Below are 26,306 nucleotides of genomic sequence, written 5' to 3'. Positions count from 1 at the left end.
GTTCTTTTTATGGCCTTGGCATGCTAAAACAGGGCTTAAACAAACCTTTCTTACAGGAAAAGGAGCACACAATGAATCAAGTATCTGACATGTTTGCTACTCCAACATGAACTTCAAATCTGCTGGAACGTTCTTCATTTCAGCAGTCCAAATGTCATCCAAGATATAATCTACATTCCCACAGCTGAATTATTTTACTTCCTGCTATGTGGTTTAACTACTTCCTTCCTGCAGTGCTGCAGACTGAAGACACCACATCATTTACATACAGTACATCTCCCTATTACTCCAAACACAAAAACAGAGGACTTGTGCAATATCTTCCTCCCTAATATGTAATAGTTAGCCGCTTCCTTAGGCAATTTCCCATGCTGGTCTCATACGTAATATTTATCCATTTCTATATGCAATTTCCCATCTCAGCTCACCCAAGAGTCAGCAGGAAGAAGCAGCAGTTCTTATACCCTGTAAAACCATATGCTGATTACAAATCTGTGAATTATGATTTGTAGCAATATTGGTGTCATGAATTGGACACGGTTAATGAGCATAAAAGTTGGTCAGCTCACAAAATATTGCTAGTTTTCACTGGTTTCTCAGTATGCACCCCCTCAAAAAAATGTACAGTGTTGCTTGCTGGCTACACACCCAGTGTCATTCTGTGAGGAACTACAACCATCTTGTATATGAAAGCCATTTTGTGGAATCTAGTTCTGTAGATTAGTACCAGATGAACAACTCTGCATCATCTCTTACCTGCTCTCTAATCAGCTAACCAGGGTCTTTCATGTTCTTTTCATGTTACAATGATTCTACTTCCAGGTGTGGAACAGTGCATTTCCAGACTGGCCTGGATCTCACATGCTTTTTGTAAGTGCATAAGATTACAATAAATGCACAGCAAAATGCAACATTAGTTATTTAAGTACTGTTATATTACTGTAGGGACATGGACTTCTCTTACTTTAACTAACTTGATAGCAGCAGAGTAGTGTTATCAGAGAATTTAAAGGTAAGGAAGCAATATCAGAACACAGGAAGGTTGGTAAATGGAGAATACATGGGAATAATCAGGGGAGAAAAACAGAAGTTATCCTTTTGTTCAATCAATTGATGAAACAGAATCTTAACTAGTCTGTACTTTTGTAGACCTCAGCTTTATGATGACAGATATGGTGTAACCACTTTGAGGCAAGCTTCCAAACTTACTTACCACAGATCCTGAAACCGAATGGACTTAGCTGCAAAAGTGCATGCTCATTTCAATAAAGAAATCAACTCCTTTTTGTTGGGGTAAAAAGCCACCCCAAAAACATGTAGAAGTGCCCTTATATCCCTGTTTCATATGCAAGACCTACATGGTGACTATATCGTGAGAGGTAAGGAGACACTCCCTTGGCAGTAACCATATTCAGTGAATTGCCAAAAAGGTTAGTATCCAAAAATTGTAAGCTGCACAGATCTACTAAACAAAACTGGACTGCACAAAGCCTTCCTGATGGGCTTTGGGTAAAAGTGTGGGGGTACTGCTTTGCTTTCAACAAAAAACAACTAATTTTAATGTGCATGTTTGTGGGGGGGGGGGGTCGAATCAAATTAGTTTTTGATGTGTGTTTTTTCAGTCATAAATCATTTACTTTTGATATGGCATCTTTAAATGAGGTGATCCAGTCCCCATCTCCATATTGCAGAATAGCAGATAAATGCTACAAGTCCCTAACGCCACAGTGTCCACTAATTATTGTGTGAGATTTTGGGGGTGGGGTAAATATTACCTTTCATTTCTATTTACTAAAAGAAAAATGCAGGTCTCTTACTAGAAGTGTTGCAGCAACCAGTAAACACCATCGTATATATTTTATGAACCTGCCATTAGAAAAATATAAACTCAAAAGCACAAAGTAGCATTTTCTCTATGAGCTCCTGAATACTCCATTAAAAATCAAATCCATTTCATTCTTGACTATAAGTTTTACTCCCTTTGGGTGGGAGGGACACATTTATTAAATAGAATTTAGTTTAATGGTCCAATGAATCTAGTAAAAAGTTCCTGTTGTGATGTTGGTGACCCAAATTTGACAACTAACCATGTGCAGCATGGCTGGAAGCGAGTGTTTGTGCTGGTCCAGGCCTAGTGGGAGGAAGGGAGATGCAACAGGCAGATAATATTTGTGAGGAGACACACTTTAGAAAATGTCTATAGGACAACATGTACTTCATTTTCTGTATGAGCTACATGCAAAGTATCTTGTGGCCTTGGTAGGCAAAAAAAATGTCTCTGTAGCTCTACATTGTAAATGTTCACCCTTGCAATGGGGAATGACCAGGGCAGTAATGAGCCTTATCTAAGGCATGATACTATCTAAGCTCAGTGTGAAGAGGTGGAATTCCAGAATATTAAATATAATTTTGCATAAGTCAAGATCATATACTTGATATTTAGTATTCTCTTAATTTCAGAGCCCTAAACAGAACTAGAAGATATAGCATCTTTACCTGCATAACAGTAGGACATTAAGTGCAGTATTTGTAGTCATTATTCTGGGTTTTAGAGGGAAGTCACACTCATTCTGCTGAACATCAAATCAGCTGTTTTTCATAAGCACCAGTCTCTCTAAGTTGCACTGATTTAAGTAGCCTAACAAGATCATAGGCAAATGAAGGCATAATAACATGTAAATGAGGAGTATGTAGAAAATATGCAACAAAATTGTGATAATTAGGAGCCTTTCCTCCCTTATTGTGATTTAGAGTAGTCTTTTTCCTTTTAATGCACTTCTGTGCAAGGGGGAAGAGTCTGGAAAAATTGCAGCAGTGCCTTTTCTATCTACTTTGCAAATTGGTAGACCTAATTTTGCTGCTCATTTACCTATTTTCTGTGCTTAACAGCCAAGATAGATGAGATACATGCAGCATTTAATAGATCTGCAGATTTCCTATACCTCAGCAATTGAAGTTATGCTTTTTTCTAAGAGTACAATCCATCAACATGCATCACTATTGATGAGTAAGATACACAGCTGCTAGTTGTTGTGGTGGAGTTTCAGTGTGGAGAAGCAGGTAGTTTAAGGTTGAACTTTTCATTCGACTAGTAACTATGTTACTAGAACATTTTTTCTTATCCAGCCAAACTCTAGATTTACCAGCACTGTTAGGCTAGGGTAGACAGCTGCTTATTTCTCCCTGTCCCCATAGACATATTCTCCCACCATTATTTAGTCAGTGATAGCTAGTTTAACTCGGGCTCAACTTCTTCTTACCGTGCCTTCAATTAAGAAGTAAATGTAATCTAAGGGGCACAAATATTTAAATAAACTTGACAATACTGAATATCAAACATATTGAACTGGTATGAACCTGAGGTTAGTAACACAGTACTAACTTACCTAGTGCAGTGCCACTGAACAATTGATTGATTGTTTAAATATTTTCTCACCCTATGACAGGGTCTTGGGACTTCCCGCTCTGTTCTCCTTTGCTCTATTAGGGCTCACTCTGCTCCCCTACCCTACCCCTAAATCCCATCCAGCCCCACAACAACTACATTTATTCTCAGTGAGGCACTCCCACTACTCATTTCATCCAATTACCATGGGCAACTCACTCAATGACTATTCACTAGTTAATTATATAACCCCACCCATCTGCCAATCCATAGCAAAACCTACCAAACACTTCATATAGAAGCTGCCTTGTCCAAAGCATCATAACACATCTCAAACAACTTATATTACTTGGTCTACTCAACTAACAACCCCCAGTACAACAATATCCTGTACTTAAATACTAGCTTTCATAATACAAGCAACAGCTGCCCAACTCTCCTCTTACCACACAATCCTAAAGGAACCTATCCACTATCAAACTACCTTTATCTCCTACCCACAAACTGAAACCATCCAGCATCATTGTATCCCCCTCAATCTTTAGTGCTATACCAATTATTCACACCCCCTATTCTTTACTCTCTCACCACAATACCCCCAAAATCTCACTGAAATACCATACATACCTAGTTAAAATTCTTAAAACATTATTCAGTATAGCAACCAATCTAATACTCAGTGGGGACATCCATCCAAATCATTGCCCCAAATCTAACCTAAGCTGGACACCTCCCTAAAATAACAACCACTGCCATACATCTTCAATCCTCCCCAGGAAAAAGGCAGCTCTCCTAATATTAAACATCAATATTATACTGACCTGATATTGTACTTGTAACTGAAACGTGGGTAAACCCGACATTAGCAATAACGAAAATACTTGCCCTGCCTTTAGCATACTATGGGTAGGCAGAAAAAACAAAAGGTGTGGCGGAGTAGCAATGCTATTTAAGAATCACCTTACTCTAGAAGTGTTGGACCATAACATCCCCAGCAGTAATAATGCCAGAATAATTCTTACCAAATTTACAGTTCATTCAAAAAACAGATAAACATCATAGCACCTATATTCCACCTGGAGATAACATCCCCACACTAGAAAACACACTGCATTGGACTACAAATACACTCCCCCAAGAAACAATAATCATGGGTGATTTTAATATAGATTTGATAACCTGCAACTGCTAGAACCCCACAAATCACATCAACTTCTATGACTTCAACCAGATCATCCAAACACCCACTAGCATTGACAAGTCATTCAATAGACACTCCGTTCCTGATTGGATTTTAACAAATAAATCAGCCCACTCCTTTCAGTCTGTCCATCTCCCAGATAGCCTCAGTGAACATCTTCCAACCTTCCTTCTCAGACATCGAACTAACCCATTAAAACTAACTTCTCAACATCTAATAAGGAACAAACAAAACTTTAGCCCCAAAGACTTCATTATCCACCCTTGAACACTGCAACTGACTTCAGCACTACCTGTCTTACCATCATCTTAAAACACACAAGCTCCTCCCAGAACAATAAGGACTAAATCTAACTTTGCCCCATGGCTGAGCAAAGAAACTAGGTTACTACTAAAATCAAGCGACAAAGCCTGGGAACAATGGTACAAAAATAGTCCCAAGTTTCAAAACAAGCTTTCCATGAACTCGGAATTAAGGCAAAGAGACTAGTCAAACAGGACAAAATAAAACTACTACACTCACATCCAAATACACACCAAAACAATCCAAAAAAGTGTTGGTCAGCTATTACTAACATACTCCTACCCAGTAAAGCTAGTACCTTCTTCTACTAACAATGCTGATAACATAGCTACCCATTCAATAATACTTCACTGAAACCATTTAGCTCTCTCAAAAAAGCAACCCCCACCTCCACTCCAGTTACTCCTATGGCAGAGGAAAAAACACCACCTTTTCCTTACAATCTGTCCCAACTGACACAAAAAAAATGCTTAAAAAACTAAAGTCCACTTCACTAGCTGCTGCTAACTTACCAGCAGATTTTCTTAGAATTGCCGCTGATGCAATTGCCTATCCAGTATCCATCCTCATCAACAGATCCATTTCTGAATGCCAAGTCCCCTCCATTTAAAACATTTCTCACATTATTCCGCTTCAAAAAGGAGGCAGTTCAACAGATCTATCAAACTACTGACCCGTCGCAATCTTATCCCCCCTGCCCAAGATATTAGAAAGAAATATACACATGCAAATCATGGACTACCTACATACTAAACCTACTGTCCATTAGCCAACATGGTTTTCGTCCCCACCACAGTACTACCACTGCTTTAATGTCTTTCACTAATACTGTTAACCAACACAGAAATAACAAATTTGTATCCTCTATCTTTCTTGATTTATCCAAAGCCTTCAACATGGTCTCACAGTAAACTAATCAGTGTCCTCTCTGAACTGAATCTAAGCCAAACTACTCTAGCTTGTTCCAAGACCAACTGGACACCAACAAGCAGCAGTACAACAAAACCTATGACCCCTTCTTCCTGTTACCCTAGGAGTTCCATAAGGATCCATCCTAGGCCCTCTACTTTACTCACTATTTACTAATAATCTAAACACTGCTACCCCAAATGCTTCCATGGTTCAGTACACTGAAGACTCCATGCTAATATGTGCTGTCCCTTCTATACAAGAACTACAATCATTAACACAAGACTCCTTCTGTGAAGTCAAACATGGCTAACCAACTCCCAGCTAATTCTGAGCCGCAACAAAACCAAACTCATGCTGTTCCACCCCACTAGACCTACTTTACCCCTCTTTTAACATTGCATCCATCATATTATTGGTTTTGTAAGGAATACCATCTACTTATCATTTATAATACTAATGTCAGTCAGTGATCAATTCAAAAGCCTAAGTTGTCTTTACTTATTTATCTCCCCATTTCCAAGATGGTTCCCCAAGTGTCCTTGGAGCATCTATAAGGATGGGATTCTCATGACTGAAGCTCTTTCTCCTGTACTTTGTTCCCTATTGTTACATTGTGGTATAATGTTACATCATGACATAATGTTTTTAAATATTGTGACTGACACCTGCCATCCTTCTATGAAAACTTTAATAAATGTGACGAGCCACTTTACTTTGAGGTGGCAAAGGTGCTACGTAGACATGTAGTAGAAGTTTGTTCCAGAGCTGAGGGATATGTTGAGATAAGAATCTATCACATCAACATGCTTTATTTATCTGCTGATAAAGGTTTAGTTCCTTAACCCAGTAGTTGAACTACCATTAGTTTTGCAAAGGAACTGGAGATCAAGTAGAATTAGATCTTTCATGGCTTGAAAGGGTAGACAGAACTCCATGGAGGAGCCTGTAAGAGACCGAGTAGAGAAAAAAGCCTGCCAGCTTCTCCTAATAACTAAGATTTTTTGAGACCACTGTTTTTTTTAGTTATGAATCTTTGAGGTCTCTCAATTTATGTGATACATTTAGACAAATACATGGCAAAAGGTGCATTTTATTCAATAATAGATCTGATGATATGTGAGTAAAGAGGAATCAAGCCTCCTCCTGTGGATCTAGTGCAGATGTCTATGGAAATTAGTTGGAGTCGGATAAAAGGGTTTCTGAATTACTGTGGCAATACAATGGAAAAATGATAAGTGAAGTGTCTGATTTGAGGGGTGCATCACCTATACAGTAAGTGAATCCATTTTGTTTACCAAAATGAATTATGCTGCATTTTTTTAAATGTGAGACCACTGTCCTTGCACCAATTGTTTTCATTGCCTGATCCGCGTTGGTGCAATTGTGAGTCAGCTGAAGACTGAATAACGATGCCCAATTTACAGTCATCTACAAACTTAGTTAACCATAGTCCAAGAGTGCTGTCTTGAAGGAGTAAGAAATAAACACCCAACAGGGGAGTGCCCAAAACTGAGCCCTATTTAACTTCCTTCAAAGGCCACATTTCACATTAAACTGCACAGAAAGGGGTTTTCACAAAACCTACTTCAGTTATATAAGAACCCCATGCCTGCTTATGGAACTGGATGCCCAATTATATACATACCAATCCCAGCATGTCCTCCTTCAAACTATCCCTAAAACATTATTTTGAAGCAATACAATGTTATTGCTTTGATAATTATTTGCAGCACAAATTTGACCAGCATCAAGCTCTGTGCAAATGTTGCCACATCTTAGTTCCTTTTGCTACATTATATACCCCAGTACATTGGTGCTGCGGCAGTGTTGTCGCCTCACAGTAAGACGCTGTCCGGTTCGATTCTCAGCTAGAGCGTCTTCTGCGTGGAGACATGCATGAATGGGCGGACCTTCGTTGAAGGTTGTGCGTCAGGTCTGGCAAGCCGGTACGTAAAAATCAACTGCCAATCATTAGCGGACCGGAGTTCCACTGTGGCGACCCCTAACCGGGAAAAGCCGAAAGACACAAACAAATATACCCCAGTACATTATATTTGCCTTCAAAATAATCCTTAATTTTGTAAATAATGCTCTTTTGTATTTACTTCTTCCTGTCGAAAGTGTTGCCTACTTATGTATCTTTTCTGCTTCTATTTTCATACTTTCATGGACTCTTCTGTTATTTACATAGCATGTGTGTATGTTATACGTTACCCTATGGCCTGGTTTATGTCTGAAAAGTGTCATGAAACTACTTCACTCACTTGATTTCAAACTGTTAAATAAACACATTCAACACGTGTGTGTCAGTTTGATCATAAATGAAATACATTCTTCGATAAAAGGGAACACACCTACAAGAGTCAGCAGTGCAAGGTATTTCATTTATCACACAGTAGACTCCCCGCATCCCATGCAAACACAGACACACTTGCACATTCCATAAGGAATGAAATTTCATAAAAACAGAATTATGCTACCTGCTTAAAGGATGACATTTAAAACTTACGATTGCGTCTCTCATGTTTGGTGAGGGATAAAAGTAGACTTTTTATTTACTGCTGATATTGTTATTCTTTGGAACTTGGACTCGTATGCATTTAGCTTGAAGCTCACTTGTAAGCATACACCAAGTTTACGAAATTCTGTAGCACAGCCTGGAATCCCACCCACTAAAATAGAAAACATTAATAAGGAAGCACAGCCTGAAGGCTAAGCATGGTTCTGAGTGCATTTTGGATTTTTTAAAATCTGACCTGTTGCGTTTCCTTAATAGCTATGGGCATGTTAATGATAATGTGAGCATAAACACTTGTTGCCTAGCTATGCATACAAAAGGCCAAACGGGACCCCCCAACTGCAAACATCTTCTTATCCCTCCCACATATTGGATATGTACATCACAAAAATGTCATGATATGAAGTTAATAAGCTGACTTTGCAACATTTTTTAAATTATCCACTATATCAGTCACATGCCCTTCCTACTCATTTCAGTACATGAGACAATGGGCACATTCACTCATTCATTCGCAAATTCTGCTGTACTGTATCACATGTCACTGTCAGAATCTGCTTTTCCACTGCAGCAAGTCCGGCCTAATATTTACAGTGAGCTAAAAATCCTCTTTCCCCACCACCCTGCCATTTGTTCACTCACTTTTTCAAACCATCAACATGGTGAACTATGGAAACTGGGGATTTCCTTATGTTCTAACTTGTGTAGTTAGTTCAGTGTTTTTCTCTCATGCTCTAGATACTTCCATTTGAAACAGTCATTCAGTTAATGATATCTGCAATACATTTCTGATGTACTTCAAATGATGCTAGACAATGTAAGGTAGTCAAATGGAACATAGAACTTTTATTTATTTGTTTTATTTTATAATAGTGGCAGTACTCTGAGATACATTTCCTTTAATTAGAAAAAGTAAGATAGTTAAGCAGAACACAGATTCTGATTTATTTGTACATGAGGCATTTCATAGCATCTGTAGTATGCTTCTAATATTCTTCAGGTGATATCTGAAAAAAGTGAGATAGTCAAACAAAATGTGGAACCTTATTTATTTACTTACTGTTTATTTTACTCATTTTTTGTATCAGTAGTCTGTGTGTCAGAATGTTTCGGCAGAATGTAGGAAGAAAAAGCTTCAAAGATACCCTTTGACAAAGTATTACAAGGAAAGGTCGTAGGTTGGGGGCTGGCATAATGCTTAATGTGTTTACTTCATAGACGCAAGGTAAACAGTTGGATTATCACATTTGAAAGTTTAACTGGCTGATTAAAATGGCAACTAACCTTATACCCGAGACAACATATACAGGGTCTACACTTGCCACTGACTACACTGACCTTTTGGAGATAGGTAAAGGTTAAACATTCAGGTGGTTGGTTTTCTTTAGCATAGGAGTCCAATTTTTGGCTCTAGGTTACCTGAAATACCAGTCCAACCCTGCAAACACAAGACAGTGTCTATTATTTTACTACTTGGATCAACAAGTAAAGGCATCATACCCTGTTCACCTCTAAACATCTATCAGCATAACTTCAAGTAATGCAGTTTACCTGGGCATTGACCGATATGGCCCTCCTGGAGAGAGGAGGTGAGACCCAAGGGAGGGTACTGCCAAAGCATAAATTATACAACTCAATTGCCTTGGAATATCTAAAAAATGGAAGCATGAGTAAGCAGTTAACTCATGTTTTCTTGGGTGTGATGCCCCCCCCAAAAAAAAAACAAATAGTCAAGGATACAGTTTCAGGATGTGATAAAAGCTCTGACAACTAAATATGAAAAGGTTTTGGAAGTAAAACAAATGAAGGGACAAATCATTCTAAAAACATACCCAGCTAAAGAAAAATGTTTGATATTTTTAGCTTCATGTAGAAACAATGCTGTGCTTAGATAAGCAGTGACATCATTAACATCACTGGAGCTTGGCCTCATCATTCGGGTCAAGACCCATTTTTCCTGTCCTCTTTCACAAACTAAAGGAAATGTGTTAATAAATCTTCCGGAATTTTTGAACAAAGTATATTTCCCATAATAACAGTAATTTCACCACCTCCCTACTAACAAGACAGAGGTAGGTTACTTATTTTTTAGCAAAGTGTTTTGTTCTGGCATTAATATGAGACGGGGAACTAGAATGCAACATGTTCTGTACTTTGCAGTTTATTTGCCATTGTAGTAATCATATTTTCTATAAGACTTTTTAAATATAAAACTGCAAGAAAATTGATCACAGTGATGAAAAAAATTAACTAGCTTGTAGTGTATCAAGATAAACACCAAGCAGAATAGATAATACTGCCAATATCAGAGTAAAAAAGAGGAATATGAACTCAGTAACTTGATATTAAATATTAAACCTGTACCTCAGACTAGTAAAAAAGTTTAAATTTGGCTTTGGAAATAAAGGTAGTGGTCTCAAAACAGGCAGTCTGACAATCAATTGCTATATATATATATATATATATATATATATATATATATATATATGCATATATACACACACACACACACACACAAATTGTGAATCAGTGTTAAAGGATGAGACACTGCTCATGTGCTAGTGACCCTTGATTCAGTGTAGTACTACAAATAAAATTAAACATAGGAATTCCTACTAGTACTACTGCTGCTACAAATGACTGTCTTTCAGCTTTTCCCGGTTCGGGGTCGCCGCAGCGGAACTCCGGTCCTCTAATGATTGGCGGTAGATTTTTACGTGCTGGCTTGCCGGGCTTAACACACAACCTTCAACGAAGGAACGCCCATTCACGCATGTTGCCACACACAAGACGCTCTAACTGAGAATCGAACGTGCAACGTCTAACTGTGAGGCGACAACACATTAGGTAAAAAGACGGTAAAGGAAATGTGCAGTAAAAGATACAGAGATAAATGCACACACACTTTTATATATAGGTAAATTAGATGTAGATATACAAGATGGGGGGAGGGATAGCCAACACACCAAATGTATTGTGAGAATAGAGATTTTTTTTAAAACAAAAGATTAGTCTGGCTTAACTAGAATAGGACCCAAGGTGAACAGGCAGAAAAGGAACAGTTTGTGTCATGAAAGTAACAGTTCAGGTCATTATCAACTAGTTGTCACAGGAGTGGTTAAAGGTATTAAAGAATTCCAGGGTTAACAGTCTTAACTGCACCTTTATAATTCTGTAATGCATGCTTAGATATTTGTCTTCAACAGATAGTCTGTCCTTGCCTGGGTTCCTAAGGATGCATATTTCTTAAAGCAGTGCTTTGAATAAGTAATCAAGAAGTCCCAGGCATACAAACACAGCCTCTTACTTTACTTATGTATTTCAGGTAAGGGCAGACCATTTTCAAGCAAGCCGGGCTAAATGTCAGTAGGCCTACAGCAGTACGTACATGAGCAAGAACAAGTGATGCAAATACACAGTAGTGAACTAGCTACAAACTTATTACCTCAGCATGTATTTTACCCTAAACAAGCATAATTTGGCTCAGATTTGAACAAGAAATGCATTCACTGAGAAATAAACAGAAAAGTAATCATGGTGACAGCAGTGAAGCTATAGGTGATATTACCCCCCAATATAACCCCTACTAAAACAAATATTACCCCCCAATACAACCCCTACTAAAACAAATGTTACCCCAATACAACCCCTACTAAAACAAATGTTACCCCCAATACAACCTCTACTAAAACAAATGTTACCTCCAATACAACCCCTACTAAAACAAATGTTACCCCCAATACAACCTCTACTAAAACAAATGTTACCTCCAATACAACCCCTACTAAAACAAATATTACCCCAATACAGCCCCTACTAAAACAAATGTTACCCCCAATACAACCCCTACTAAAACAAATGTTACCCCCAGTACAACCCCTACTAAAACAAATGTTACCCCAAGTACAACCCCTACTAAAACAAATGTTACCTCCAATACAACCCCTACTAAAACAAATGTTACCCCCAGTACAATCCCTACTAAAACAAATGTTACCCCAGTACAACCCCTACTAAAACAAATGTTACCCCAGTACAACCCCTACTAAAACAAATGTTACCCCCAGTACAACCCCTACTAAAACAAATGTTACCTCCAATACAACCCCTACTAAAATAAATGTTACCCCCAGTACAACCCCTACTAAAACAAATGTTACCCCCAGTACAACCCCTACTAAAACAAATGTTACCTCCAATACAACCCCTACTAAAACAAATGTTACCCCCAATACAACCCCTACTAAAACAAATGTTACCCCCAATACAACCCCTACTAAAACAAATGTTAAGAGTTTAAACATTGTGCTGATTGTCACTGAATGAGTTCCTGAGTTGCAAATAAATGGCAAATCCACTACTGGTCCTGCAAGAGTATATACATATAGAATAGGCTATTTGCAGATGTGGCTGAACTGGCATCTACATGCAAGGCGAGATTTTAGTGGTTTGCAAAATACTAGAAACTGTCACTATTTTCCATGTTATGGCAAAGCATTCCAGATGTTAAGAGCAACTTTGCTAAATCCTTTCTTTGTAGCAACTAAGGCAAATGCAGGTCTGTGTGATCTGAAGCTGTCCTGGCTTCTCAGATCATAGGTTTTTAAACTGTACCTTGTTGGATGATCAAAACCAAAAGTTTTTTGGCACATAAATCCTTTCCAAAAGTGTTTTCAGTAAAAGGACATCTGGATCCTTACTAAGACATCAACTTGTTGTACCAAAACTTAGGGTAGGCATCTCAGAGCTGACTGCTCTGACTTTAGTGTGTCTCTCCTTTATAAAGTCCTGCAGACTGCTCTGGGCTCTCAAACAAGCAACATCATATTGTGAAGTTACCAACTTTATAAATGCACAGGTATCCAGCTGCCTCTCATTGCTTAGTTTCAGCAAGTGACCTTACTGATACAATCCCCTAGGCATTTTGCCAGTGGAGTCATCAAGCTATGTTGCAAGATACGCACACACACACACACACACACACACACACACACACACACGCACGCACACACACGCACATACCTGTGTGTGTGTATGTATGTATATATCACAGACAGACAAATTCTGTAATACAACACTGAAGCACTATTCAATGAATGACATTTCCTTATGTCACACAGGTCACAGAATCTTAGGTGAGAGGGAAATAAATGACAAAGTGGCAAGTGGCAAAGTAAGATGTCCTATCAACCAAGTCTGAAAGCAGAGTATGGCAAGCGCCTGTGTTGAAGATGGAGGTACACCATAGCTAACCTACAAGCACCAATGCAGAAAATGGATTTACACCATAGGTAATCTACAAACACCGGTTCTGAAGATGGCGGTGCACCTTGGCCAGTCTGCACTTAAGGCAAAAATCAAAAAATGGGATACCATAACAGAGCTGGTGGCAGAATGCCATGCACTACAGTAAGATGGGTTTCTACGGTAAATGGGCTGATACCATATTACAGCAACCACTTTGGCATAGGTAAACTTCATGATTTGTTGATGTGATAAAATAAGGCTAACAAAAGAACCAAACCACATTCTCAGCTATTTAAGAGTTGACCCCACCACACTATGCAGGAGAAGGTTCCATAGAGGAGTATCTCAAACTCTTGATAACTATATGATAATATAAAGCAAGCTTGGTAAACCTTCATGCTGTCCTGTATAAATTCCCATCCAAATTATTGCCTGAAAAACAACTGAATTCTTGAGGATGGTTTGTAATAGAGTAATACAAATCACAGAGGCTGATAATAGTTCATAAACATGAAGAATGCTGTTAGAACTGCATCTCATTTCCACTCATTTGAAGTCTGCATATTACCAGGTTCTGTTGGTGCTGCAGTTTCCATCCACCTCTCAAACCAAGCTGTTTGGTTGGCTACCCTAAATTATCTGCACTGAATTTATCCTTGCTCTTTGTTTAAACCTGGCTTTGTGGCCTAGGTCGTAACTAGAAAAGGTTCATGAACTGGCCCACTTAACTGGCAAACAATGACAAAAGAAAGAAATGAATGAATGAGTGACTGACTGCCGAGATGAATAGGCCGAGAGATTTCTTTCTGATGTATCCAGATGTTTTCCAATCAGATTTATTTGGGGTTTCTCAAGGAAGTAGGAGCTACGTTTCAGAAGGCCACTTTAATGCTGCATCTTAAAGCATTAAGCAAGGGTTTAGGAAATTATGTACATAGACAACAAAAATGCATGCAAGAATATGAAGCCTTCACTTTCATGGAAGGAGAACATAGGCCCTGCTAGATTTACCTGTATAAGGCAAGCTACCATGTCTGTGAACGTGTTTAAAGTAGTGCACTGTATTCTCTTTTTCTCAGGAAATAAACATTTTGAGCAGAGCTTCATCTAGAAAGGTATTTAAATGTTTAAATCTATCCATCCACAACTTGTTTATCTCATATGGGGTCGTGGTGTTATTTTAACAGTGACAATCTAACAACAATGTTCACACCACTGAGTAGCTAGCCCTGCCAAGATTGTTTGTCCATACTGCATGCACACACACACACACACACACACACACACACACACACACACACACACACACACACATATACACCTATGCCCAGTTTAGAGTGTACACTCCACCCACTGCATGTCTTTAGAAAGTGGGAGGAAACCAGGGCACCCAGAAAAAACCCACACGAACAAAGGGAGGTCATGCAGACTGGGCACAGAAGGCACCCCAACCAAGAACTGAACCAGAGAACCTAACACTATTTACTAGACCACTGTACCACCTGCATTATGTTCAAATGAAGGTTCCATATTATAAATAGTGAAAAATCATTGTTCAAATCAATACAGTGCCCTGTATCAACAAGTTAAATTCAGTTAATAGATTTGTGAAACCAAGTCTTTAATTTCATTAGCATTTCAATAAGCAAATTATTCTATTAGCCATTTAATACCAAAACTGTCATAATGAATATGACAAAAAGGTGCTACTTTGCTAGAACTGTTATATTTTTTTCTTTCTTGCCAAGCACAACTCTAAAAATAAACATTTGATATATTTTTCTTATGCCAAGCTATTCTTGGTCCCATTCCAAAAGCACTTGTCATGAAGATGTGGGACCACAGAAAATAAGTTATACATAGAGCAAAGCAGCTGTGAGACTTTGGCAGCTGTGTAATAGTTAAAGGTTCAACATGCCTTTTCTTAACTAGCAGAGCATCTGCTGTTCTCACCCAACCAGTGCCATATGATAGACAAAATCATTAGTCTTGCCATCTTATCCAGAAACAGACTACCTCTTCAGAGACAAAAAAATCAACTTACTGATCTAGAAAGGCAGTATAAATCTCACAGTCAGACTGTAACAAGCTTAGCAAAAATAATAAACCCATTACTTGCAAAGAGACACAAGGTTTTTGCAGTATAATTTGTACAGGATTTGCAGGTTCAAATATTGTTCATTACCTGGTTAAGTAATTTCATATCTCTAGGCCAATACACGTTATTAGAAATTTACCAGCTGTTGTCTCTAAAGCATTTACATGCATTCTTCTTGCATGAACCATTGCTCAAAGATGGTGTTTGTTATGAGCAAATGTTTTCATGTATGTATATCCAGATTTTGAAAACATTTTCACTTCTAGTTAGATCATATATTGGTGCTATAGGCATAAGTAATTTGCCATAGTTACTTTTGAAGAAGTACAGTATATCCCTGACCACTAATTTAGTGTGCAAAGGTGAGTAATGTTGTATTGCAGAAGGTTAATGTTGCTACTGATTGGCAGTCTATAAAATCTTCAGACTTTTTTGATTCGGTGGACTTGCAAGACAAGTAAAGCAACATAGTTTTCTTGTGATAATTGGGTGTCCATATTCTATTCTTTCTAATGGCTTCATATGCTAGGAAATGTGACAATCTGTAGCATAATTTCAAGTGCGAGAGGTTTTCATGTACAACTGTCTCAGTGCAGAGTTTAATTGAAAAGGAGGGATCAGGAATGAAACCAAAATATGTTTGTCGAGTCACCAAGAGAGTAACCCTGTCTAAAGGCTCCTGGAGAATTTGTTTAACATTAGTTTTGTGCCCAAGAGGAAAGATATCATTATTTAATTGTTTTTGAGTTGGAGCAAACAGCATCAGAGCTGATTTCTTTAGAATTTACTAAATGTTTATTATTTGTTTGACTATACACTTTATTCTAGTTTTGTTACTGACCTATTAGACTTGGCTAACAGTATATCTTGTACTAATACTGTATGCTAAAGTCATGATAAAATGTCTGTATTAATGTCACTAATTTAATAAACAGTGAATTTATAAGTGTCCCTAATACTGACTGTTGTGGTACACCACAGCTAATTCTCTCTGCATCAGACAGAGAAGAGGAGAGACTGACTTTGAAAAGTAACGCAAATGAGGTAGCAGGGTTAGTTTCATTTGCTGTGTTTATTTTGTAAGAAACAGGGTTTGCAGTTTCAAAGGCTCTGATCAGGTCTATGAATGTAGCATGCCCATGGTTTAGTTTGCTAATCATTTATCATTAGCACTTATTATTTCCAAAGCCTTTTGAAAGCTGTGCCGAGTGTCACACAACAAATCAAATTTGTTTATATGACTGAATATCTATAGGTATCAAATATGTTTTGTTATTAGGCATAAACTGGCAATCTGACAGCAGTGTTGTGAGGAGATGGGACTTAGCTTTTCAGAGAAGGTACAAAACTGCATGCTCAAACAGTTCAGGGACTGCACCTGATGGACATGAGAGATTACGCAAATAACCTAGTGGTTTGTCAATATACTTTGCCATTATCTAGTAAGCATATGATGCAAATTAGTTTAGCACCTGACTTTTTGTCAGGTTTTTAAAGAGGTTTTAAACTTCTTTTGGGACAATTTGTTTGAAGTAGACTGGGGGGCTGATTTCTACTAATGGGTAATTCTGTGATGGAGGGCAGGTGTGACCCTGATCGGGGGGGGGGGGGGGAATGGCTGATGTAGAGACCCTAGGTGATATCAGCTACAAATATAACAAACAACACTGGCAGATGACAAACTCTTGCTCCAGTCTAATACTTAGCTAACTAACTCTGTTAATATCACATCCATTCATTATGACCTATTATATTTCACCAGTCTCACTACAACTTTTACCACCACCATACCATTCAGATATATTCCACTATCAATACTAAATCTGAATATCAAACATTCTTGGGAAATTTAATGAATGCAAAATGTTTCAGCTTAATTTGATAAAGGCAGCACCACAAGTCTCCAGTACAATTCGGTTCTGACCAGACTGGCCACTGTCTAATTTGTTGAACTTTACATATTTTAAACTACTTTCCTTACAGTCCAGTCCTCCAGGTACAGGCAGATGGCTCTCAGGATAGTCCCAGTACAGGGAGCATGTCTTTTGAAGCTGGTGTACATGTAGTTGTTGACAGTCTGTTCACACATAGGAGCTACAATGAGGGATGGCTATACAGACGATGTAATGTACTAGGACAGTCCAATCAACGTGCTTCTTCTCTGGTTTAACAAGACATTATCCTGTCTGGAAATCTAACCATTGTCCCAGCAGTGATCCATGCATAAGAGAACAAGAAACATAGCTATACAACAGATACAAGGATATGTCTTAGTACTTAACGTCATTCATCTGCATATGGGATTGAGATGCATGCAAACAAATGTTATTTTAAAAGATGATTACAAGCTGAAAATATTGTAAAACAGATAATCAGTACACAGACAGGATTAATAACTATACCTGAGACAAAGACAGACATCTGAATGTATGAACAATGTCCTGGCACATGCTTATTTTGATTGTACATTTTTTGTATATATTTGTTTTTAACATATCCTTGTATCTGTAAGTATATTTTGCTCATTTTTTATGTGATCCTTATAACCCAGGCTTTACCTGCAAATGGTCCACTGAGATCAGTGGACTTCCCTGGTAAACAAATAAACAAATATAAATAAACACCCCACTGGAGCACAGCCATTTGTATGCCTACAGTAATGGTCAGCTAATCGTGGATCTAAGCAAGGGCAGGTTGCCATAATGGTTAAGGTGTTTACCTTACAGACACAAATATGATAATATGAAAAAGTATCCCAATGATTCACTAAAATACTTACTATTCATGCCAATTGCATAACATGGGTTGTTCAAATTGAGGGACTGCAGGAAAATGGGATTCAGAAGCAGGCATGGCCACAATGAGAAAGACCTCTTAATCAACTCAATCTGAGAATCAGATACTCACTAGATCTGACCTCACTAGTGTTTTCACTAGTGGCCCATGCATCACATTAGGAAATATGCTCAAACACACACGTACACTCACACACACACACGCACACACACACGCACACACACACGCACGCACACACACGCACACACACACACACACACACACACACACACGCACACGCACACACACACACACACACACGCACACACGCACACACACACACACACACACACACACACACACAAACAAACATGCATATCCAGAGTCTTAATTCCTTACGTAAATCCCCCAGTGTGACTACCTAGGCCAAGACATACTCAAGCACACACAAACAGAGACAGACACACAGATATTCACTCACATTCACATAGCCTCATTCATATACTTACAGACTTTCACACTTCACACCTCCACATATCTGTAGAGCTGGTCTGTACCATGATTACTCCCATAGGAGTGAATGAGTGACCACTGTGCTTTTATGTTGGTCACTTTTTTCTTCCTAGAGTAATATTTTACTCAGCTAAGCAATTTTCTGACTAGCTCAGTCAAGTAATTCTGGAGCAGTGTACATTTCTGGGTAGGGCACATGGCTAATTATCATTAGCCACACACCTAGACTATCACATTAGCATGCAGCTTCACCTGCAGGACCACTGTCCATGCTGATATTCCTGCAAGGGTAAAAAACCTCAGTGGCATGGCAGTCTCTCAACCTGAAGAGCTTAGGGTGATGCAGAAATCTTCCAGGTTAAGTCTTACTCGTCACATTAATCCTTTTTGAATCACAGGGTATGTAATGAATTACTAATCCTCGAATCCCTTTGTTTAGTTCACATACTCTGTGGTCACCTGGTTAACACAGTTATCTAGGAAGTGGTATGATCGGCTGCCCAGGCCAATTTCTTTTCTAAAACACCTGAAAAGTGTGCCACTACAATTACTTTTTACATTAAATGCTTCCACTTAATCTTCATTAACACTGTAAGTAAGGAGAGTATACTCTCACCGGTCCCCTGCTTTGTAAAACATCTCTGAATTTGCCTCATTTTTTTCCTGTCTCTCATAAAATGTTTGATCTTCTGTTACGTCACCAAGGACTACAGCTGGTCACTAATGGCAGACTGCAGAGTTTCATATTTCTTATTCTCCGGAAAAAGTGCTGTCAATACAAAGACCTTCTTGCTCTATTATGTGAATTATAGTAATGTTTAAAATTATACAGATCTGGGACCTGGGAACTAATGGTGGCATGATGCCAGGGCACTTCTATGGGCTAGGCTTGTAAAGGCTCCAAGGCCAATGACCTAGCACACACCTATGAACCTCTGTCCCTCTATTACTTTTGGGTTTGTCCAGAATTCTTGAGCAATGATATTGAGAGGTATGAAGGCAATGCATGGTTTTTCAGTGTCTTTCAGATTCACTTATGAAGCCAGACTACTATAAGAGATGAAGTTCATACCTTCCACTAGTAATATTTTATATATTTTACACTGAATGAATGTCACTTGAGATGATAGCTTTCAGAAAATACTTGGTCAAAAGTCTCATCTGCCACTAATAGTGCATACTTATCAGAATACTAACATTAGGTGCATTACAGATGAAGCTCCCTTGATCCAGTCGTTTCTCTTTTTTTTCTTTATATGACCTTGTGAGCGATCATTTTCACATAGTAGTTCTTAGCCTTCTCTACCCAAATCGGCATGAAAACAGCAAGAGAAAATGTGTGTTCTGCCCATGCATGCTACTTACTGCAGGTATGTGACTCACAGCTAAATCTGAGAATGCCTTAATTTATATCTACATCCACATTCAGAGATGATGCAAATGCAAAGAGATAACCCCCTTCTCATCCCAGACAACATAGGAAGCTTAGAAACAGAGAGTATGGTAACAGTTAAAGTATACTTTATTAAGACTAGTCTGTTCATTATCCTGTCTCACGGATTAGCTGCTGCTTGAAAATAAGCATGTATTTTACTTTCTCCTGCTCATGTCCACAGTGGCCTTATGTCTGTCCTGTGCCATGCTGAAGCTTTCACACAGTTTCTGAATCTACCTTCTACTGTGAAAGGACATTCCAAGAATTGACAACTCTCTCAGAGAATAAAGCGTACTCACATCACTCTGAGTGGCTCTAGTCTTTTTTCAGACTGAGCCCCCTGCTGTTGTGCAAACTATTCTGAAAAAATGGTGTCCTCGTTGCTTTTGCTCAGATTTTCAGTTGTGACTCCTTTCTCATGTCTGCTCTTGCATGGCATAACTTCAAGGGAGATCAAAAGATTAATATTTTGAATATTTTTTCTGCAGGATTTCTGAATTATGCTTAAAAAGCAAAAAATGTATATAGAATGCTGGATGGATGGGGAGGGTCCTAGCTACTAGGTCCATAGAAGCTATGGGATTTTATACTCTCTCTCAAAACATATTTTGGAGCTAGATTGGCAAATGTCATAAATGAGTCCTTTTTTTCTATGAATGGGGTTATGTGTTCTTATCTATACACACACACACACACACACACACACACACACACACACACACACACACACACAATTACAAACTTGTTAAATAGTTGTTCACTGAAGCACACACGGCTGAAGCTATCTACAAAGTGCTGGGTCACTTTCGTTAAGCTAGGCCACAGGTTACTATGTCAGACAGGAAGCAGAGATATGCTACTTCTTAGTGTGGGACACAGTACCAGTGTTCTGAAAAATGTGCATTTTAGCACTGCTTAAATGCCACCTCAGATGCCAATATTTCGTAACTTTCTGTATATTCCTACTTTTCCTGTCCCAGAAAATGTGGGCTGCAGGCTGCCAGTTGATAGCCAATCCTTCCCTGTTGACTGGCTGTAGAGTACCAGAATGAACCAACCAATCCTACTGGAATTTAAGAAATTTTGTTAGCCTTCTGTTTTCCATGGAAAGATAATGAATTCAAGAACAGAAATGCAAATGGCCGTGTACTTCATCTGGGTCATTCCATTATAGCACTCTTCCCATACACATATTTAAGTAATAAACAGTGTAACAATCGCTTTGTAACTATCTCATGTTTCCAGAAAGGCAGAAAAGATGGAAAAGGTTTAAGCCACAACTTTGTGTTTTGGAGAAACATTTTTTCAGGTATTCACTTCCTAGTAGGTCTCAGTGCTGCTCATAAAATGATTGATAATCAGTTTTTAGTTATGCACCTACAGCTGAATACAGAAGTTTAGTTGGAAAGGGAGCGGGGGTCAACTAGTACCCATTTAAGCCTGTTGAAATAAAGCTTTATTTAATAACACTTTTTGGTAACCACTCAGACCCCCCCCCCCCCAAAGAATATATACTGTTCTCTTTTTAGAATGCCGAAGCAGACCGAGCAGTTCTTACAGGCCAAAGTGAAGACAAGTCACTGATTAGCAGTGTGTCCGTCAGAGATGAACTGACCAACTAAATGTGGACAAATGTTCCTTTTCTGCTGCCACAATTCATTTCTCTGTTAGTGTTTCCTTTGTGTGATTTAAGAAGCAAGGTTTTCACTCTCCTTTGGTTTGCTCTTGTAGAACATTTTTACAACAGTCAAACATGATATAGTGAACCTTTATGCAGCTTATTCCTTATAGCCCTCTATGTCACATAACTATTATAACTAAAGGTCTGACTTTCTTCACATTTGCACAGAGAGTGGATTGGCAGTAAATTATGTTTATGAATGTAGTACTATAACATGAGACTGGAAGAAGGGCAGTTAAGAAGAAACAACCAAAGTTGTTGGGTATAGGATAAAGTAATTAAGCTCTGAAATCAGATGAGGCAATGGGGAGGGGGGCCGATTACATAAACGAGGTTATCTGAGGGTGTTACAGTGATCAACAAAAAACAACAGAATGGATAACCCAAGCAGTTCTTTTCCAGCAGTACAGTTTGCTTTTACTTCATTCTGTTAGAAGCTTCTAACTATATCAAAGTTTTATTTCCTGTAAACAAATACTAGTTAAGTACAAAGCAGCTAGCATAACTGATTAAGAAAGGAACAACAGCTAGGAAAATATATACCTACCCCCTCAAAAAAAAAAGTTAAAATCTATCAGAGGTAGTCTTGACAACCAGATGTCTACTAATTTGGAGTTTTCACAGACGATAAAGGTAAGGTGGTTCATACAGCCTACCTTGATCTGGCCAAGACATTTGATACCATTCCCCAATCAGTAAATCATAGAAAAACTTACTAGGATAGGCATCAACCCCTATATCACTAGGTGGGTTGCAAACTGGCTCACAGATAGAACCCACAGTGTGAAAGCTGACTCCAAGTCAGACTGATGACCAGTCACGAGTGGAGTCCCACAGGGTTCGGTCCTGGGTCCTCTCCTGTTTGGTATCTACTTCTCTGAAGTCCAGGCAACACAAAGGGACTCTGGCTGACAAAGTTTGCAGATGATTGCAAGTTGGGAGCTGTTATTAACTCCTCAAGCGATGCTGACATCCTACAGAAAGGCCTCAATGAGACCAACGACTGGTGTCAAAACCATGGCCTAAAGCTCAATGCCACAAAATGTGTCTTCATCCCCTTTGGGAAAAACCCGGTTCCCTTGAATTACCACATTGATGGTAGCCCACTGAACATAGAAGGCATTATAAAAGATCTGGGAACACAGGCTGACAACAACCTCTCTTTTGACCACCACATTGCCACTGTGGTCAGAAAGTCCTTCTATGTGGTGCATCTCATTACTAAGGGTTTTACATCCAGCAAGAAAGAGGTCATTGTCTCCCTCTACTCTTCCCTCATTAGGCCAGTCATCGAGTACAATGCCCCATTTGGCATGTACCTCACTAGACACCTGCAACAACTGGAGAGGCCGCAAAAGTACCTCACAAAGAGGATCCTAGGCCTTAAACACGTGTCCTATATGGACAGACACAAAAAACTCCCAACTATTCTCTGTCTCATATCGCCTACTTAGAGGCGATCTCTGCTTGACTTACAAAGCCATGTCTGATCCAGCTCTGTTAGAAATGCTACATCTAAAGAAATCACAATCCCAAAGCACCACACACTCCAGAGACCTCAACCTCACTACCACAATCAACAGAACATGCTGGAGGGACAGGTTCATAACCCAGAGACTGCCCATGCTATGGAATAGACTTCCTATACATGTCAAGCAGAGCACCTCACTGGCCCTCTTTAAGAGAAATCTTGATGAGTGGATGGGAAATAGAAAATTCACCCCGGGGATCACTCCAGTGGCTCTACTCGACAGATGCAATAGGAACTAAGGTTGGGTGACACGGTGCCAGGGTAATCCTATAGGCTAGGCTTGTAAAAGGCTCCAGGGCCATTAGCCTAGTACACACCTATAAACCTATGATGGGGACAAGTGTGGGATTCCTAGCACTAGGCACTTCAGCCACATGGGATACTTGGGTAGAAATTGCGAGTCTCAAGTCAAGCCAACACTATGCAGTAGACGTAAGTAAGCAGCTGATAAATCACTGTGAGCTAAATCACTGTAATTTTTTTTATATGTTTAACCCCTGCCAAAAACTCTAGGTTTCACTTCATAATTTAGAAAGACGGAGTACTCTGCCACATAGCTTTATACAGGCTTTGCAGGGAAGAGCAGCACCTCTATATGTGGACAACGTCCTGTGGATTTTCGTGTAACTTCTCTTTATAACTACAGTGACTTGCTTACATTGATCATGTTCTTCTTAAAAGTTTAAATTAATGAGAATCACCACTTTTGCCAGACCTCAAATTAGACATGAGTGCAATGTTAGCTTGCTTGGTACGATGGCATGCTATGACAGAGATGGCTGCGCTTAGGTACTCTGTCACATAGTGTAATGCACACAATTATTTCATTATTTATTAGAGCTCTGTAGATCTCTTTCCAGAGGACAGGATATAATTAAGCACACAACAGACTGCACATAGTAGGTTAAAATTGGGATCGGTGTGTTTTGTGAATCCCATCCTACATTAACTCGGAGACATGCACATTAAGTTCATAAGGAGTTTGGTGAAGACCCTACACCATTTTTGCTCTCCCCTGAACAGCCTCTACCCTGCCTACACCTTCACAGAGAAGGGTTTTTAAACCTAACTGTACCAAATTATACAGTTTATGGTTTGTGTAACACTTTCACTTTATCTGGAAAGTGAAAATTTAAAGCAAGGTTTTATGTATTCAACCTTCTCACTCTATGCTAGAATAGAACATGTTTAGTGCAGGGGGATAGATTACACTACTAATTATGTTAATCTATCAGTTTAAGCACATATTTACATAAGTGTTCTAGCAAAAATGTTTAGCATGCTTTTTGAAGTTATTGCAATCTAAAAAGTAAAAAGACAACAGAGCATAAGAAAGTAGGATTAACACCTGTCCCACTTTGCGAAGGACAGTCCCTCTTTGGGCAGTTTTGTCCTGCAAAAAAAATTAAAAAAATGGCAAATGTCCTGAGATTTTAGGAAAAAAATGTTTCCTGTATTTTCTTTAAAAGTCACATAAACAGTTATTTTTGTATTTGAAAAACCTAAATGTTATAAGAAACAGAATAAGCACTCAAATACCACACGAATACGCTTTTATTCTGGGAAAACAGTGACGTTATGTCCTTCGTACTGGCCATGGGTATGTTTTGCTTTGCAAAATCTGTTTCTACAAAAAATGTCCCACTTTGGGCATTTGAAAAGGTGGCAACCCTATAAGAAAGGGGAGGCTGACAAACCTAATTTTTTTGAGCTGGCAGTAGAGACAACATATATTAAGGTGCACGAGTGCAATATTACGTTATGATTCTAAACTTTGTAGTTAAAGGTTGACAGCATCATCATTCTAGAAAACAAATGAAAACAAACATTAAATGAGCATTGCTTCTATGGAAATGTGTGTGTGTGTGTATATATATATATATATATATATATATATATATATATATATATATATATATATATATATATATATATATATATATATATATATATATATATATATATATATATATATATATATATATATATATGTATATATATAAAATGTAAGTATTTAGAGACGGTTTTTAGTTTCTTGCATTACTAGCATTCAGTTAAAATTTTAGGGTTTAGTCATAGCAGTACACATTTACTGAAGCATATATTTCCCCATTTCAATTCTGCATTCACACAAAGGAATAACAGTCACGATAGGTAAATAATAAACAAGTTAACTACATTTTAATTATCTACTTTTACTTTCTCACAAATAATGCAGTAGATACTTACTTGGATTTTATTGAGTCCCTTTGTTCTCCTTGGGGTAAAAATAAATGTAAAACCCTCTTATTTCAGTTTTGGAATAAAATCACAGATGCTAGTAGACATAAAAAGAGAGTATTGATTCTTTCTGACAGAGCTAATGTATAGCCTGACTTACTACCACTCTCCCAAAGTTGGGTGTGACTGCTCGAACGGAGAGTATTCTGAAAAAGAAAGGGTGGTTCTACAGATTACACTGAATAACTCCTCCCCCCAAGCAAGAGATCTGAATGCTAATTGCTGAGGAACTCCCCAAAGCCTTTTTTCAGGATTTCAGCACTAGGTCTTAAATCTCAGATAACATTTGTCTGAGTCACCCAGTGTCGTGTAGATGTGACATTAATACGAAAAATAATACTTTATGTCAGAGGGGTTGAGAAAATACTTCTGATTTAATGAAGCAATCCTAGAGTCAGTGATGTTGTCATTTACTGTTCTTAAAGAA

At 38.5% G+C, this 26,306-nt stretch overlaps 1 protein-coding gene across 1 annotated transcript in view; it reads right to left on the bottom strand.

Annotated features, from left to right (window-relative positions):
• LOC122814506 (cdc42 effector protein 2-like) overlaps window positions 1-26,013 on the bottom strand; it is a 118,886-nt gene extending 92,873 nt beyond the window's left edge. The window contains exon 1 of the mRNA XM_044087094.1: window positions 25,829-26,013. The gene's annotated coding sequence lies outside the window, so the exon portion shown is untranslated. The remainder of the gene's footprint in view (window positions 1-25,828) is intronic.
• Window positions 26,014-26,306: the final 293 nt, after the last annotated feature.

Source organism: Protopterus annectens, chromosome 1.part0, assembly GCF_019279795.1.
Source record: "Protopterus annectens isolate FY-2018-M chromosome 1.part0, PAN1.0, whole genome shotgun sequence".
Lineage (NCBI taxonomy): Eukaryota > Metazoa > Chordata > Ceratodontiformes > Protopteridae > Protopterus > Protopterus annectens.
This window is presented reverse-complemented; position numbering and strand designations above follow the sequence as displayed.